The sequence below is a fragment of the Marmota monax genome, unplaced genomic scaffold (genome assembly GCF_021218885.2).
Source record: "Marmota monax isolate L192 unplaced genomic scaffold, Marmota_monax_Labrador192_F-V1.1 WCK01_AAM20220418_F8-fsc00079, whole genome shotgun sequence".
Classification (NCBI taxonomy): Eukaryota; Metazoa; Chordata; class Mammalia; order Rodentia; family Sciuridae; genus Marmota; species Marmota monax.
In genome coordinates, this window is record NW_026694099.1 from 3,078,534 (window position 1) to 3,097,787 (window position 19,254).

Here is a 19,254-nt window from a genome sequence, read left to right on the forward strand (position 1 = left end):
GTGAATGCAGTCCAAGATTTAAAAAACCAGGAGGCGGGCTGGGATTGTGGCTCAGAGGTAGAGTGCATGCTTAGCCCGGGCGAGGCCTGGGTTCCATCCTCAGCACCACATAAAAATAAAGGCATTGTGTTGTGTCCATCTACACCTAAAAAATAAACATTTAAAAAAAAATCAGAAGGAGGGTAATCTTGACAGAGTTCCATAAACAAATTTAGTAAATGACACTAAACTGTCTACCACAGTCAAATCTTACGAGAGAAGCTAAGCATAAACTGCCCAGTCAGCATGCCCTCTGGTGGCTCATAACAAGGAAGCCTAAATATGGAATTAGTTTCCGGAGGGAAATCCAGAAACACACGAATCTGGAGATCACAAGGCATTTGCCATGAAAACTATCCCAATGACTCAGAAGCAAACAGGAACAAAACTCTTTTAATTCAGAGAGAAAACTTGGATTAGAGACTAACAGGATAACCCTGGAGCTCCCAAAGACAAACAAGGAGAAAGAAGTAAACCAGATAACCCCTCCCAGGGAGCAGAAACCAACCCCAAACTGACACCATGTCCATGGACTTCTCATCTTTTTTAAAGTGTGCAACTCAATAGTTTTTAGCATATTCACAAAATTGTGAAATCATGACCATCTAATTCTAGAACATTTTCATCACCCAAAATGAAATCCCATTCCCATCAATGGTCACTTTATATTTCTCCTTCTCCTCAACTCCTGGCAACCAACCCTATGGATTTCCCATTCTGGGCATTTCATAATGGAATCATACAACATGTGAAAGCATATTATAGCATCAATCCAAACTTCATTTCTTTTTATGGCTAATTGGTTTTCCATTGTATGGATATACCACATTTTGCTTATTCGTTGGTTGATGAACATTTGGGTTGTTTCTATCTTTGGCCTAATATGACCAATGCTCCTGTGAGTATTCATTTACAAGTGTTCAATATGAACATGTTTTCAGTTCTCTTGAGTATACACCCAGGAGTGGAATTTGTGTTGGTGAGGCAAACGCTTTAACATTTTGAGGAACTGCCAAACTGTTTTCTAAAGTGGCTACACATTTTACATTCACAACATCAACATACTATATGGGGGTTCCAATTTTTCCTATATCTTTTTTCCCCAGTACTAGGGGTTGATCCAAGGAGCCTCACCTATGATAGGCACATACTCTACCACTGAGCTACATCCCCAGAACTTTTTATTTTGAGACAGGGTCTAGCTAAGTTGCCCAGGCAGGCCTCAAATTTGCTACCTCTTTCCTCATTCTCAAAAAGTAGCCAGGACACTATCCTGAGCCTCCGTGTGTCATCATGCGCCTTGTTGCTCCTGGGTGTTTTAAGCTCATAACCCTCCTGGTGGATATTATATGGTATCTCATTGTAGTTTTGATTTGCATTTCCCTGATGACTAATGGTGCTGAGCATATTTTCACATCTTCTTCAAAGAAATATCTATGCAAATCCTTTGCCTACTTTAAAATCGGGTTATTTGCCTTTTTATTGCTGAGTCGTAAGAGTTCTTTCTTTTTGCTCTTTTTTGAAACCCCAGTCAAGAGCGCTCATCTTGGAAAGCTCTTCCCTCATCATCCAATATTCTTCAACTGAGCCTTCCTTGTAAGGAATCCCTCTTTACAAGAACCCTGTCATCCAAAGGGCCAGGAAAACTGGCACTCTCCCTTTCTGAACCAGGCATCTGCTGCTGTCATCAGAGCGTTGTGGCTCCACCCCTGCTTATCCACAAATGGCTGTCCTGTCATCACTAGCACTCCCCTGCTACTGCAGAGAATCCAGAAAGAACTTAACAATAAGAAATCTGACCACCACCAGAGAGTCACTAAGACAGCGTGCTAGGCACAATCCTTTGTCTTGTATGCTCTGAAAATTATTTACATGCAATCAAAACTACAAGCATGCACACTCCTGCCCCATGAAATCACCAACCTAAAATGTTCTTTCTCTCTAGAAAAGTGAGACCCCATCATTTATGTTATCAGAGTCCAGTTCCTTCACGGAGACTTTCTTAGCCACGACAGTTTGTTTTTCTCTATACTTAAAAAAAAAATTCTATAGAGATCATTAATCAACTACTATCTATAAAATGTCCCTATATTTGAAGGATGTACTAAGTAAAACTACCTCACCCATAGCTGGTTATTAACATATTAGAATTGTTGGAATGTGCTAATTCAATGATGAAGTTCCAAAATACACATAACCTCAAAAATGTTCTGTGTTCTGGGAAACATGGACTTAAATAAATACAACCAATTTTTGTTGTTGATACTGTTAAGTGTGGTACTTCTCAGTCTTTTATACGATGATGCACATGTTGCGAATCTCTGTAAGAGGAAAAAATAATAGGCAGTGCTTCTCAAATTGATTTGCCCTTTACAAGAGCACACCTATTGCTCCTTTCCGCCTTCTCCGCCCTCCGGGTCTCTGCGCCTGGCGCGGAACTGCGGCCTTTTTGTCCCACGGAGTTGGTCGGCGGATCCGCTGCTACTTTGTAGTGAGTGGCGGGCAGGGCCTCTACCGCCGCTGCAGGAACCCCGACCTGGGCTGACCTTGGACCCTGGGACGTTGTCTCTGACGTCTCGAAGACAGAGTGATCTCAGTTCTAAAGTGCAGGATCTCTGTCTTTGCGCATCTCCAAAACTTCGACTTTCAACTCTATGGAACTCCCACTGATTCCTGAAAGAAGACTCTTCTCTGCCAGAGGAGGCTGCTACAAAGAATGAGTAACCTGAATGTCTATTCCCTTTTTACCTCCATGGCACTAACCTTCATACTTACCCTCTTGCCAAACCCAACCTCTCCTAAACCAAATCTAGCTAATGTCCTGGAGTGTCCTAAGGCCTGCATTTCCCAGGGTTACTTTGTGGCCTATACCCATGTCCCCAAAGAATGCTATGGTCGAGCAACCCTCTGCAAACGGGTCAGACTAGGTATTGGACAGGTCAATCAAATTTCAAAGCTAGACTAAATCAATGTCCCTGGCCAGATCAAGCCACTCTCAAGACTTACTGCTGGACTTTCCAGACCCACATGGGAATGTCGGATGGGGGTGGGGTGCAGGATCAGGCCCGCAAAGAACACATTTTTACTGAGTTGCCCCAAGTACTACCTCCATAATATTTTCTTTCCCACAAGGCGACCCAGTCAGATGGGGAACCATACCTAAGGACCCTGTCTTAATTTAGATAATTAATACTACTCACTATCTGCTAAATCTTGCTAATCCTTCTTTGGCTCAATGATGTTGGATGTGCCTAAAGACTGGCTTCTCCCATATAATAGCAACTCCTTTAGACCTAAACAACTCATTGGTATTCAATGAGATCTCCCCAGACTCTGCCGACATTTCATCTAAGCTTGTGCTCCAATGTGTTTTAACTCATCAAGGATTACATCAGGTGGGGACTTGCAGGATAGTCAGTGTAGACAGATCATCCCATACACAGTATCTCAAAACTCCCACTCACCAGTCTCCAAGGCTTCCTCCTTGTGCAGGACAAGTATATATCATTGCCTACCCTCCAGATGGAAGGGTATATGTGCTTTAGTCCTCTTATTTCCACCTACAGAGGTCATCTCAGGGCATGAGGAAGTCCCTCTCTCATGACTCATATGAGCCCTTGACACAAATGGGCAATTCAATTTGTTCCCATACTAGCCACCCTGGGGGCTACAGCAGGCCTAGCCACAGGAATAACCTCATCCATTACTTATTATCATCAGCTCTGCAGATCAGCAGATAGGGGATATCCAACAGGAAGCCACGTCTATACTAACCCTTCAGAATCAACTGGACTCCTTTGCCGCTGTGGTCCTATAAAACTGCTGTGGACTGGACATACTAACAGCAGAACAAGGAGGCCTCTGCCTATACCTACAAGAGGAATGTTTTTAGTCAACCAGTCAGGGGTAGTGAAGGACAAGAAGAGCAGGTAGAAAAGAGGAGAGAACAACTAGGCCAACAGTTCCCCTGGGGAATGCTCAATCTAGTGTGGCCTTGGCTTCCCCACCCTGCAGGACCCCTATTAGTCCTCTATATGTTTCTCCTAATAGGACCATGCCTGTTAAATTGCCTACAGAAGTTCAGATGCAAGATTAGATACACAAATTCACCAACCAGTCAGTCAACTACTTCTCCTCCAAGACTACCCACCCCTGACACCCAAGACGAGATCTAGAACTCTTTGTCAAATCCTCAGACTCCAGAGACTCTGCCCCCACCTAAAACCTTCCCTGACCCCTGTTACAGGAATAAGACTCTTCGCCTCTAATCAGCAGGAAAAAGCTGCAGAAGAAAGACCTTTATCCCCACTCCTGGTATCTGTAAAAATAAAAAGGGAGGAATGTTGGCATCAGATCTGCCATTTTAGCTCAGGAGCCATTTTATCTAGGAACTCCTAAATTTTAATTCTGAGGCAATGTCGACCAGCTTCTTGTAAAACATGTAACTGCTAAAAGGTCAGCCCCACCCCAGCCCATGTTGCAACCCCTAAGCGTGCATGTGAAATTCCTCTTGCAGCCTATAAAGCCCTCTGAGTGCTGACACTGCTGCTCTCCGTGGAGGGACAGTCTTGCTGGTTTGCTCTGAGACTAACAATAAATCTCGTGTGAGATTTGGTGTGAAAAAAAAAAAAAAAAAAAAAAGCACACCTATTAGCACACATCCCAACAGCATTCTTCCAACATACTCTTGGAATTGCTGAGCTAATTCAATTGCTGCTCAATTCTATCATCTGGGCAGCACTGAGTAGAAAACCATATTTTCTACTGGGGTAAGGAAATAAATTTGCTTTGAGATGCCATCAATTGGAAGGCACTCTTAACACCCTAGGTTACAGGGGGAAAAAATGTACATTAAATGTGATCATAATGTTTAAGACCCATTTGGATTCTGAAATTGGAAAATACTGAAATGGGTGGGAGGTGGGATGTATCTTAGAATCAAACTAGTATAGCATACCCAGAGTTTTTGTTTAAAAGCAGCCTCTAGGAAGGTTGAGAATAGTACCAGGAATGGGCCTTGACTATCTGTGAGCCAGTAACAATAGAAATAAAATAACGAATAGAAATAAAATAACGTAATGACTGCCCCACAACAGACTTATTACAGGGAGCAAAGATACCAGGGGACCACTGCTAAGAAAAGTAAACAAAAGTGATACGGAGAAAGGCTACTCTCACGATAGGAAAATCCCAGCAGCAAAAACTAGGGGTAACACCCAAAACATAAACATCAAGTTATGGAAAGGAATTTTAAAACAGAAATGTTCCCTGCTTAGATTAAGTGGGAGAAACTATTTAAATGAGCTACCAGATCTGAAGAATTATGACCCAAAGGCTGTCCCTTCACTCAGTGCTGATTACTGTCAGGAAGGCATGTTTGGGCTTTGCAGTTTTATCTACTAAAACATTAAGTGGTACACTTGAATTTTTGAATAGATTTTTGATTTACTGATAGGTTTCTCTAGTGCTAATCATTCCAACACTAAAACAAAACACAAATGGAAAGTTGAGATAAAGCATATTAAAGTGCTGACTGACTTCCCCATTCACCTAGTCCATTTGGGTGCCACATGACATAAACCTCACTTCTTCCTTAGGATGTTATCTCAGGAATGATCCTGATTCAAGCAGGCTCCCAAAGCCTCTCTGAAGCAAAGCAGTTAAAACTCAAGGCCACAATCTAGGTCATAGCAAGTCATGGCAACCCTGCATGGTTTGGGGGACAAGAAGATGTACTTTTGACTGGGCCAAATCCAAACCGTGCTTGAGAATAAGCTAATTTACCAACGGCATCCTGCTGATACTGCACAGCTGCCCCAGAATGCCTGCCTTCCCCCGCCTTGGAGAGAAGGAGGGCCTCGGTTACTGTCAATCAATGCTACCATCCTTCAGAAGGCATGGAAGGCCTTTGCCAGTTTTGGCCACTATGGGGCAACCAATAAGGTGCACTTCACACTCCCCAGAAGGCCGTCATTCAGGAAAGATACCACTAAGAATTCTGTCTAAATTTGCTCTTAAGTGATTTTACCTGGCCTTCAACCATAGGTTCAAACTGTCAGAACTGTATGCAACCTCCTCTCCACAAATCTGAGAGTCTCAAAGAAAAGGGAGTAATTGTTGGATTTATCAATATAAGGGTCACCAATTCAGTCTGACCCAAAGTGATCAAGAAACCAGAGACTACGTATTTTATAGTATGAAAAGAAGGTGTAATCTTAGCTTTTTTTGTGAAAATCATTTTATTTGAAGATCAATCAGAATCATCAAAACTGGACAATGGTAAATGACATGGGTAATTAGAATATAACATTCTTAAAGCAACTTCCTAAAACACCTAGAAGAAAACATGTCTCTATAAGTACTAAAATAATGAATTTCAGAACCATCCTCATCCCTCTAAGTGATTCTATAGGCATGGTCTCTGCACTGGCAGCATCAGCATCATCTGAAACTTGTTAAAAATGCAAACTGTCGGACCTTCATCCCAAACCTAGAGAATCAAAGACTCGGGAGGTGGGGGTGTATATAGCACAATAATCTGTAATCTAACAAGCCATCCTGGATATTCCGATGCTCATCTAGGATCAGGGAAGATGCACATCTGGGGTGTCTCAAGAATCTGATTAAACCCTTATTAACCGAGGGACAATTTTTCGCCTCCTTGCTCAAACTGGCATTGGCTTTTAATCTCACAGACTGATTTTACCAAGGAGGGGTTGAATACTTAGTTCCAGGCCACTGTGAAAGCCAAGTCAGAGCTCCACCCCAGGGCCTGCTGTCTTCTTCAGCAACCTTGAATTTCAAAGCAAGGCCTTGCTGACATGACAATTCTGGGTCTCAGGACCATGAACATTGATAAGGCATTCCAGGTGGTCTCCTAATCTAATCTATACCATGCTGCCTCCCTCATAGAAATATGAGGACTGAAGTTTTAATCCTTAAAATCAAGAGAGAGGTGGATTTGAGGAAAGGTGAGGGTAAATAGGTACTTCCAAAGACATGGCCAACTAAGTCCCTTGGTAAAGAGTGGTAGAGGGGAGAAGACTCAGGTGTTTTGTTATAATTAAGGATTAATTAATTTTTAAAAACTGAGTAAAGAGCTCAGAGACAATATCTGGCATGAATGGTGCTTTGAAGTTTTCTTAGCACTTTTCATTTTCATATCTTATCCAAGTCTCACAACAACCCTGCAATGGAGAGGGATAATGCTGTGATTATCCCCATTCGACAGAAGAGAAAACTCAAGTTCAGAGTGGGTAATATTTGTCCACCAGACCTGTCATCGGCTGTAAAGCTGCAACTTGACCTCAGGTCTATCTCACTCTAGAATTTGTTTAGTGTAACCGCCCTATGTGATTTCCACATCTGGAAATTCACCCCAAAGTGGACTAACCCCAAGGAAAAAGCAAAAGAGAAAACATCATTCAGCAGAAATAGGGGGTCTCTAAAACATGGCACTTGAGCACTGTGTGGGTGCCCCTTTAAGAACTTAACACACAAACCCAACAGCCAAGGTGTTCAGCCAAAAAAGAAGAAAAAAAAGAGGCATATTTCTAGCCTGCATAATCATTTCTGGACGTATTCCCACTAGCAGCCTCCGGCTCACAGCCTGGGCTGAAGCTCCTCCACCGCCCCCCCCCCCTCCACCACCAGGGTTATGACAGCGCAGCTCTGACTCGTGCGCAGGCAAAACCCCAAAACTCAAAAACAAGAAGTGAAAAAAGTGGAGCCAGGAGAAATTATGGGCATCTTCCACACCCTTGCAATCCACACAATGCCAGTTCTAGAGTCCTGGGGTCGCCTAGAACTGGACCTTAAGAGAAGATGGGTTGAGTGACACCTTCTGTGGACCCGCTGGCCCTTTTTTCACACCCAGTCCCGGAGGAAGAATAGAAACGGGAAGGGGTTCGTTATGAAGTCCTGGGCCAGAATCAAAGGCAGATACACCCCACACCCTCGCCAAAGGAACAGTATGTCTTACTAAATTCTCTACCTGGCCCTCCAGGTCCTGTCCTCTGCGATGATGAACAGGGTGGGGCGGTGGGGTGTTATAAACCCAAGGAAAAAGGCAGGAGGAAAATTCGGGCCATCCACCTACTCCAGCCTCGCTGCCCCGCCATGTGTGTGAGGCTAGATTCCGGCGCGCGCCGCAAGAGCGAATTCCGAACCCGGCGCCCTTGACTAGGTCTGAGGTTGGGGATGGGACATCACCTGGTACTAAACGTCCTGGGGGCAGAGAGCTGTGCCTGCCAGAGCAGCCCGCCTCAGTTTTGGCAGCAATGATTTTCCTAGAAGACGCCACCGTTCACAAAGATCGGGGTGATTCTCTGATTTTAGCCTGGGGTAGGAGGACTCACCCGAAGGGCTCAGCGACCCACCGAGTTCCCCACACTGGGATCCTCCAGGCGGCACGCTCGGGGATCACACTACCTTGGGGATAGTAAGGAAAGAAAAGCTCTATCTTCAACTTTCTCAGAGGGAACTGCTCCACTCCGGGATTTGCCCAATCTTGCCCACACCCTGAGTCCCAGGTTGGGAGAGAATCAGGAATCGAAGCCCCTTCCACGCTCACAAAGCCCCTCTCCCGATGCCCGCCAACTTGAAAGCATCTCTCTGGTGCCTGCCTAGTCCTCCCGCCCGTAGCCAAGCCCCTGCCTTGGCCGCCCGCAACCAACAGAGCCCCAGGCTCCCCAACAGTAGCTGCAGCTGCAACCGCATACCCCCCGGGCCGGGCCTCCACCTCGCCCTACCGTGCAGCCTGGTTAGTGCCCTGGCCGGTGCCAGCGCGCGGCACGCGTCTCAGCTGGCTAGACTCCTCCCCAGGGGCTGCCCCGCGCAGGGCTCCGGGCTCCGGACAAGGCTCGGCCGGCCCTGGCGCTGGCTCGCCGCTGCTCGCGGCTCCAGCGCGGGCTCCTGCTGCCGCGCGCGAAGAGGGAGGGGTGCGGGGGAAACTCCCGGCAACTCCAACTCCGGGCTCTGAAGCTCCAGCTGCAGCCGCGCGCCCGCCCGCCGCCGAATGCGAGCGCCTGCAAAGCAAACCTGCCCCCGCGGTCGCCTCTGAGCATGCCCAGTGCCGCCGTGGGCGAGCCCGAGCGCCCTAGCCCGGGGCAAAGTGCAGCGGCAGGGGCCCAGGAACTCGCCCCAGGCTACAGAGCACAGGGGGAAGGGGGTGGAAGGGAGGATCAAGAGCGCGGGCTCGCAGCAGAGGACCTGGAACAAACTGGTCAGTGTGTACAAGGCAATGTGAGTTTCATGGGTTGTGGGAAGTTTGTGGGCTAGAAAGATGGATTGCTTCTGTGAGCCTCTCTGGAAGACTATATTCGAAAGAACAACCAGAAAACATTTATTCTCCGGGAAAGAAAGAGTGGGCCCTGCAGATAGGTTTTTATCCAGTCTCCATGCCTAGGGTGGCAAACTCAGAGAGCTAAGGGGACCTGATTAGCAGTCAATATAAATTAGTAAAGTGAGTGGGAAGAGGTGAACTGAGAGATCATTAAGGGCAAGGCCACTGTTCTGCTCTAGATGTCCATTGCTGTCGTGCAAGAATTCAGACCAAATTTTGCTGGATTTTCTGATTTTTTAAGAAATGGCAGAGATGTCAGTTTTCTTCATGTAAAATATTCTTGTTATTAAATCTTGATAACAAATACAATTTTGTTTTCAAAAACTAAACCGATCATAGCTGTGTCCTTTCCCTGCTCAGCCAGTTTGAGCCAATGAATTCTGCATTCTTGTACTGGAGAGGTATTGAGTGCCCACTGTGGTTGGGAAGGTTCGGGAAAAGATCCAAGATGATTCAGACTGCTTTCAAAGTACTAGGGGAAATAGGATTTTCCTGACAGAGAGCTACTGATAAATGCTGGAGCATTCAAGGAGAGGTAGGTAATGTACAAAGTGGTTGTGAGTACTAAGTTTAAGAAAGCATCATCGATAAAAGTACCTGTGTGGAAAGTCACTGCAAGATAGGTAACAAAGCCCATGGGAGGCATTTTGGAGTCTGAAGCAAAAGGAAATATCATGAACACTAATCCTGTCTTTATTTGAATTTTTTTCATGAAATATTTTTCATCATTCCTTTTTTTACTAGCTTAGAATTTTTTAATTCTAAAAAATCACCCCCTACATACAAAGTGCCTTCTAATTCATATCATTAAAATATTAACATTCAATACTGAGTTCTTTGGCAAACCTTCAAATTGTGGGTCCTACTTCACCCTGGACTGGCCCTACTTGGTTTGAGTAAAAGGAGCAAGAATTAGCATACCAAAATAGGAAAGAGGGTTGCAGAAATGGCGGGGGTCTCAGGCATAGGGCCTGATTGCCAGTGTGTGCAGCCTACAATTTATTTGTAGGCTCTGTGGAGAAGAGAGTAGGAGAAGAAAGTGGCATAATCCAAACTGAACTCTGGTTAGATGGGCCCAACAGTAGAACTAGGAAGATGGTTTGGAGGGGAAGAATGGGAGAAATGGGGATACCTAAGGTATCTTCACTGTTTCATGAAAATCAGAGGATTTCCCTGATAAAGTCATGTAGGCTTTGCCAAGTCTCTGAAGGACACATGCAGGGTCTAGCTTAGTTGATCTTAAAGTGAATAAGTGATCTTAAAGGAATTTGGGGCTAGGGATATAGCTTAGTGGTAGAATGATTGCCTAACATGCATGAGGCCCTCCTGGTATTGATGCCCAGCAACACACGCACACTGAGAAAGAAACAGAAAGAGAAAAAAAAATGTAACAACCAGGAAGATCTTCCAGATCCTGTTCTAACCTCAACCATTTCCCTATCATGTTTAGAGGTGGATGAATGACTCCACCTCTAAGCTGTGCTTTCCTTCCTTGCGAAATGGAAAACAATTCTCACAGTGTTCCTGTGAGGATTTAGAGAAAGAGTGTATGTCTAAGGGTTTTAGAATGTTGAGAGTTAAGCAAATAGAAGTTACTGTTTTTAATTACATATCATCTATATAAAATCTGAATTGAAATGAGAAATTCCTACTGTTTTACAAAAGTTGTCTTTAAGTAAGCAAGCTTCATTGATTCAACAAGATATTTTAATGTGTTGGGATGCTGTTTATAATACTTTGGAATCAGCTTTTGGGTAATTGAACAATTTTGTCATTTAAGGCATTCCTATAATATTCTAGTTCCCATTGACAGTCACCTCTTTTTTCCTCACGGTCTTCTTTTTTTATCTTTTCTTTCTCAATATTGAAGGTCTCATCAAGATCACCCCCTCCATACAAAGTGCCTTCTAATTCAAATGCAGGCCAGCACTGTAGTGTCTGCCTCATCCAGACACCTGGGACCTACCTCAGTGCTGTGCTGTGAGTGATTTTTCCCTGCAGGTGAGCACATCAGTTGCTGCATTCATGGGGAACAGACCAGACTGGCACTTATCTATGGGAAGCATTTTAAGCATGCCAAACTCTCAAAGGGGAAAAAAAAAGAATGCTTGGGTGTTTACACAAAAATCCTTCCAGAAGTTATGGAAAAGAGGAAGTACCTAGCCCAGAACCTATCACATAACAGGTAGTTACAAATATTTGCAAAATAAATAGCAGTTTCCATCATCAAAATCTTCTTTGTCTCTGTTCCACCTCCCACAGTTCCTAAGAATTATTATTTTTAAAAATCACAATAATGATAAGGTCATCAAAAAGAACAAGAACAGGATGTAAACATTTATATAGGGAGGGGTTCTGTGCTTTTACAAGTAAAATACTTTTCTTACATTTTATGTGTTTGTTTAGTTTGGGTGCTGGGGATAAAACCGTGGCCTCATGCATGTTAAGTACGTGTTTTACGACTGAGTTACACCACCAGCCCTCTCTGCTTAAATTTTAAGTTAATTGTATTTTTAATTATTATTAATAAATAATACATGGTATAAAGGAAATACAGTACAAAAACCAGCTCAGTTCAGAAGAAAAACAATTTCCCTCCCCAAGAACTACTATTGTTGCCTGTTTCTTACATACAATTATAGAAATACCATATGCATGTCACTGCAAGCATAGCTGTTCTTTTTATTTTTAAAGTACAATCATGAAATGATAGAATTGATAAAAAAAAAAAAAAACCTTCTAGTTCATCTAGATGCCAAGTTAGAGACTTTCAAAATGTCCTTGTATTGTGAGAAAGAAAAGGAAAATATAAAAGTGATCTTCCCTGTGGCGCTAGTAAACTCATGGCTGTAAGGACATGGGACCACATGGCAAACCCTCCTGTTAGCATTTAGTGATGCATGAAAAAATTGAGTCCATCTAGAGTCACCCTGAACTCCCTAATGCCCACTGTGAACCTCACCCTAAAACACCTATGTATTTAGATATCTCACGTTGCCTAGGGCTATGGACAGACATGCTGTTGAAATAGCAAATGGAATAAATTGAGATGGACACAGAGCTTGAACCAGGGAACTGGGCATTATAACATAACTATTTTTAACAGCATCACTTATGATATAACATCATCAATCACAGTATGTCTTCAAGACTAGCAAAGTCTATATATTATTTTTAAACTCCTCTACTACCCAGCATAGCTAGTAGCTTTTCAATTTTTTAATTCTTATGATGTGACTTCAGATAAGGAAAATCAGGAATCCATCCACTTATCAACTTGTAGGTTAAACCATATCAAACTGTCATTTTTGTTGGTCACAGTATCTTGAATATTTAGAATTTCATGTTTCAACCTTCATTACATTCTTCCAAAGTCGTCTTTGTTTTTAGAACCAGAAGAATCCTTATTCCTTGGAATAACATTCATTTTCCTACAAAAGCCATGTCACTAAAGTAGTGCTGAGCAATCTATTTGATTCCTAAGGTTTTATAATAGGACCTGATCAGGTCTTGGTTGCTGGGCTGATTCTATGCAGAGCAAAGAGGAAGAAATTTCTCTCTCTCTCTCATGAGGAGAACAGCACCAGCCTTGATTGGTCTTGAAATGGGTACAAATATTGTCAGCCTCTTTCTATTCTTTTTGCACCTTACTTCCCCAGAATTCTCCTGAAACCCTTTTCCATGTATTTGTCCTCTTCATTCTGGCCTTAATTTTCCTATCTCAGCTTGCCTGTTACTTCCTATTTTTAAGAATCAACATTCTGGGCTGGGGATGTGGCTCAAGCGGTAGCGCACTCGCCTGACATGCGTGCGGCCCGGGTTCGATCCTCAGCACCACATACAAACAAAGATGTTGTGTCCGCCGAAAACTAAACAATAAATATTTAAAAAAAAAATTCTAAAACAAACAAACAAAAAAAAAGAATCAACATTCTTTTAGTATACTTCAAGTGAGAACTGAGTAAACTAACTCAGTTAAATTATTTCACATTCATATGTGGAAGGTTATCAACCTTTCCAAAGATATGTGCAATATAAAAGTATCTTGTGGTCTTAAAGGAATTTGAGGCTAGGGATATAGCTTAGTGGTAAAGTGATTGCCTAACATGCATGAGGCCCTGGTATTGATGCCCGGCAGCACACGCACATGGAGAAAGAAACAGAGAAAAAAAAATGTAACAAGAAAGAACTCTGGAGTTAAGAGTAGAAAGAATGTATTAAGGAAGGGAAGAAATTGGATTCCTTGTTATTCTACTCTTAATAATTTCTTCCCATCCTCCTTCTTCAAAACTATGGATTCTTTTAAAGCTTTAGGTTTTATTTAGCTTTTCACAGTAGCTCCCTTGGCAGTAGCAGCAAGCGTCCCCAGGCTAGTGGTAGATGTTGAATGTATGTGTCATCTGTAAGTTGGGAATGAAATCTGTCACTTTTGGTGACATTGATACGGTGAGGTCTGGGAGATCTGCAGAATTCAGATGGGCTCCTAGAGCTTGTGCTTGAGTTCCTATTCTGTTCCCCACACAGCTAACCTTGGTCTGTGGTTTCATCAAAACTTTAAGGATGCTAGCTAGTTTATAACTGGAGCCCACCCTTTTTTTATGACTGAATTGTCATAAAATAGCCTGTCACTAATTTACTAAATATACAATTTCTTTCTCTTCTATGCTTTTGAGAGCCAGCATAGCCAGGCACTGTGGCTTGTGCCTCTAATCCCAGCTACTCAGAATGTGCAAGACACTGGGTTTAATTCTCAGCACTGCATATAAATAAATTAAAGATCCATCAACAACTAAAAAATAAAAAAATTGAAAAAAAATTTTTTTAAAGAGCTGGGGAGTCGCTCAGTGATTGAGCACCCCTGAGTTCAACTCCCAATTCTGAAGGAATATAAAAAAAAAAGAGCCAGCATAAGTGTTGACTATTGACATCAAATCTGATTACCTCAGCCCACTACCATACACTTGAAAATGGAATATTTCTGAAAGCCATGGCAGATTTCAGATCTTGTTTCTTCCCTCTCACCTCTGACAGTCTTCTACTGACCTCCAACTTCTTCCTACTTCTCTAATTATATTACTTTATCCCCTGCGCTGCTTCAGGTTTCATATATCAACATACTGATAAGACAAAGACTAGGAAGGAGATGGTTTCTTGAGGAAAAAAATAAAAATAAAACCAAAACAATTTTTGTCTTGCAAAAAAGACTTGATTACATCCCGAATTTGGTTATTCTGTAATATTTTTAAAATTCTTAACCACATCTTTCCAAATAGATGGTGAGTCCCTTGAGAGCTGGGAAAAGTCTTAGGAGTCTTCTGTCTCCCCTCACCCAATGCCTAGCACAGAGGCAGGAGCCCAACAAAAAAAAATAATAGTTAGAACCTGCCTTCTTTTGGGTAAGTCATCAGGGACAGGAGACAAAGTTCATTTTAGAGATATCTGCAATGAGTTTTACAATCAAAAGGTACATTGTGCTATTGAAAGTTCAGAGTAAAAATAGTGGTCAAAGGAAGACAGACTTTTTTGAAGAAATAATGATTAAGCTGAAGTCTGCAGAATAAATCTGAAGTAGTTATATTAGAGAAATATACAGGCAAACAAGAAGCCAAGAAAGAATTTTAGGCAGAGAAAACAGCATGTCCAAGGGGTGCTGCATTGGAAGGGTATATGTAAAGGTTGAAAGGGATCTCAAAGGTCTTTAGATTTAACCTATTACTGACTTCACAGATTTTCCAATGCAACTCAACACTAATAAGAACTGCTACCATAAAGAGGCACACTGTCCTCAGCAAGAGACATCAAACAATCGAGTGTGAAGAAGCAGCGTACCATGGGAAAAAGAACATGGATTTCATATTAGACAGATTTGGTCCGAAACTGTTTCAACTCCTACTTTAGAATCTTGGGCAAAATCCACAACCTATCTAACCATTAGATTTGTTATCTCTAGATATTCATATTACTATCTATTTATAGTTTTAATTAGAGTATATCATGCTAAGCGAAATAAGCCAATCCCCAAAACCAAAGGCTAAATGTTTTCTCTAATATGCGGATGCTAATTCTCAATAAGGGAGACAGGGCACTAGAGAAGAATAGAGTTTCCTTAGATTAGTTAGAGGGAAGTGGAGGGGAGTGGATAAGAAGGATAGTAGAACAAAACAGACATTATTACTTTATGTATATATGTGACTGCATAACCAATGGGATTCTACAACATGTACACTCAGAAAAATGAGAAATTATATCCCATCTATGTATGATATATCAAAGTGCATAAATGCATTCTACTGTCATGTATAACTAATTAAAACAAATAAGAATATTTAAAAAAAAGGGAAAACATACATAATATACTTAGCACAATACCTGGCCCACAGAAAACATTGAATAAATATTGCTATTTTCAGCCCATGACCACCAATCTAGGGCACCCCAAGAAATATGAGATCAGAAAACCAAAAGTGTTTTGAACTTCCAACCCAAGCTGTTGCTTAGAAGCACTGCCTCTGCCATAGGCAATCGTATTTTATCTCCACAGATGCAAAATAGCATCACTGTTTTTACAAAAACAACTTTCTATACATAAAAAGTGCTTTTTAAAAAATGTCCAGCTCCTCCTGTCCAGATGTCCTTGTGTTTCCATCTGTTACGAGAGTTGCAAGATAATGTAAATTAACAGTTTGGAGATTTCAGCCTTTGTGTTTATGACTCAATTAAGACTAAGAAATTCTTTCTATACCAAATATTAGTCTTTTAGAGTGACTAGTTATGAATTTCGGTCCAAAAGAGTGAAATACAACTAATTTCTCATTTCTTGAATTACTAGAATTAAAAGTATTATATCATCTAGCAGAAACGTTGAAAAATATACAAAGGTTGTTGAAACCACCCTCTGCAGCAGCAGAGCCTCCATCTTAACATGGATGTATCTTGTTGTTAAGTTCAAAGTTTGGAAGACTGAAGCATCTTAATCACTGCTTCCTTTTATTTCAGTAATATTTTTGAAAGACCTATTTTTGGTTTTAAAATGACTCTGTCTCCACCAAGATCCAGAAAAGCTGCTAGGCTTTGAGCTAACAAAGAATCCCTTATTCTGCCGGGACACAAGTGAGTCAGTGACCACACAAAGCTACTATCTCACCCAGAATTTCTGAGCTGCTTTTTTAGAGAAGAGAGAAGGACACAATCCATCCACAGCCTGAGATGGACAGGTCTCTTGTATTATGTACAGCAGCTCTTTCTCTTTTTTGTTATGGTCCCTGACCATACCACAGCCCAGGAGACTAAAGATAACAACAAGCTCCTGCTGCTGCTTAGTCCCCAGAAGCTCTCCAGGCCTGAAGGACCTGCTCAGTCCTGTCACTTCTCAGTGCTCCTGCCTCATCATGGAAACATAAGCCCTAGGAGTTGCTACTCAAAGCACACTTCTCCGACTAGCCCCTTCAGCATTACTTGGGAGTATGTTTAGAAATACAGACTCTCCTGCCCACCCCACACTTGCAGACCTGGTGAATCAGAATCCGAACTTTAACAAGATCTCCAGGTAATTCGTTTACACATGAAAGTTTAAGAAGCACTGCCTGAGGACACCCAGCCAAGAAAAACCTGGGAAAAACAAAAAGCACTTTAGAAGTGCAATCAATTTTCTTTGCCCCGATGCCCTTTCTTACTCTAATCTCCAAACCCCATCTCTGAATTTCTAAATCCTACCCTGTCTTTCTTTGCAGTCTGTGGAAATCTGCACTGACTGTGGCAGCCGGAGGCATCTCCTTCTCCTTTTACCTCAATCTTTCCTTTCCGTGTATCATTCTGTGTTTTACTTATACTTGCACATGTACACATACTTGGGGCTATCTGTCCTGTTGAGGCCTTGCTGGACCTGTCCTTAAATCTTTTACAGGATTTGGGAGGTAAGGTTGGAATAAAGGAAGGAAGATTGGGGAGATAAAATTCTATTGATGAAGTAAATAGTTCTGGAAAACTTAGTTCAGCCCTACAGTGGACTGGAGCCAGGATGATACAGGACTCTGGGAACCATATTACGTCCATCCCAGAAGAGCCTGATACACTGTGGCATGGAACTCCTGGGGCTATCCAGAAACTCCCTAGATTGGAACAGATTCAAATCACCCCTGTTACAATACTTATCAAGCAGAGGTGGCCCAAGGCAGGTAGTTTTCTAAAAACACAATGAAAGTTCTTTTTGCTAGGGCCTTGATCTCTGGTGGTAAACATACTGTGGGCTATTATTTACTTAGTGGAATATTATGTACCTTTTAGGAACAACAAATCGGATACCTAATGAGAGTATTTATGAGACCAGCTCAATCGATAAAAATCAGAACATAAAATCATATGAAAGTATTATTGCAACTAATCATGTATTCAATATTAAACATTTACTGTATGCAAGACACTGTGCTAGGGACTGGGGATACAGAGTGAAAAAGATGAATGTGATTCTTTACATATGAACCTCACAGTTTAATGAGGGAGAAAGATATTAAACAAGTGAATATACAGTTATAAACTGTGACTTATGCTATGAGATAAGGGCGTTGATACATAATAGGGGAACTAAGCTGGTTGGTGTGTGGGGGGGTGTTTGTCAAGGAAACCTTTCTGAGGAAGTGAAGGAAAAACCAGTTAACCAAGGAAAGACTGGGAAAAAGTGTTTTAGATGGAAACAAAGGAAAAGAAGCACAAAGACAAAAAGCAGTTGAGACTATCACAGATGAGGAAGTTCAAGCATGGTTGAAGCACAAGGAGAAGAGAATGGTGAAGGCTGAGAGGCCAGATCACGTGAGGCCTCGGGATTTATCATTCTAATCCTATGGGAAGCCACTGAAGCTTTATGAGCAGAGGAACGGCAGGGATCTACATCTGAAGACCACTTTTGAGCTATGTGGTTAAATGGACTGAAATAACTCAAGATTAGAGGAAGAGATGTCGCTTTGGAGATCATTGTAGCAATTGAGGAGAAACAGGTGAAAGTGGTTTAGACTAGATTTGAAACTGGGTAAATGAGGGAAAGTGCACAGACTGAACTATATCCTGGAGATGGGAAAAGTCAAATTTCAAATTTACTCATTGATTTGGGACTAGGGATGGAAACGTTAACTATACTCTCCAAACTACCTTTCTTTTCTTTTCTTTTTTTTTAATCCAGTGCTAGGGATGAAACCCAGGGTCTTGTGCATGCATGCTAGGCAAGCCCTTTACCACTACAACCCCAGCCCCTCCAAATTACATTCTTAAATTATAGGTAGATGATGAAGTCTTTCACTTTGGGTATGCTCAAAATGTAGGAAGGAAAATGTAAAACAACATTTTAAACACAAAGTTGAAATTTTGTCAGAGAAAAATGAGACAGTCAAATATTTAGTATATAAGTATGGACACTCAGAGAATAGATCTGTTTGAAAAATATATTAATATTATATGAGTGGCTATTAGAGTGATTAGGTCCATTTTTCAGCCCTAAGGAATAACGGTATTAAGGAATCTTGTTGAGCCAGACACATAGGCAGGGACAATTACATTTTCCCAGAGGCATATTTGATTTTAATTTTCACCCAGATAGAACTCAGTGTTTAACTTCTGATGTTCTTTCAGCTACTGGAGGAGTTCTCCAAGATCACAGAGGGAAAACACACCTTTCTATGGTACCTCTTATCATCAACCAGCTTCTCTTTGTAGAGAAGTATTCAACTGATTTTGGTTGTACTTGGAGGTAGACCAGCAGCAAAGTTGTTCAATTATGTTCAGAACAGATATTTTTCATCCTACCAAGAGCTACTATCTTAGTGAGTTTAGGCTGCTATTAACAAAGAACAATGGAAATTTATTTCTCATAATTCTGGAGGCTG

At 41.9% G+C, this 19,254-nt stretch overlaps 1 protein-coding gene and 1 long non-coding RNA gene across 5 annotated transcripts in view; one reads left to right on the forward strand and one right to left on the reverse strand.

Annotated features, from left to right (window-relative positions):
* The window catches only part of Stxbp6 (syntaxin binding protein 6), a 255,776-nt gene extending 246,831 nt beyond the window's left edge, over positions 1-8,945 (reverse strand). For 2 of the 4 annotated variants that reach the window (XM_046465209.2, XM_046465207.2), the window contains exon 1: positions 8,790-8,935. The gene's annotated coding sequence lies outside the window, so the exon portion shown is untranslated. Of the gene's footprint in view, positions 1-8,789 lie in introns of all 4 variants that reach the window. The other 2 variants (XM_058585834.1, XM_058585835.1) reach the window with 2 other exon arrangements.
* Positions 8,946-9,053: 108 nt separating this feature from the next.
* The window catches only part of LOC124107259 (uncharacterized), a 32,247-nt gene continuing 22,046 nt past the window's right edge, over positions 9,054-19,254 (forward strand). Inside the window, exons 1-2 of the long non-coding RNA XR_006856348.2 lie at positions 9,054-9,282; positions 11,253-11,383. This is a non-coding gene — a long non-coding RNA (uncharacterized LOC124107259). The remainder of the gene's footprint in view (positions 9,283-11,252; positions 11,384-19,254) is intronic.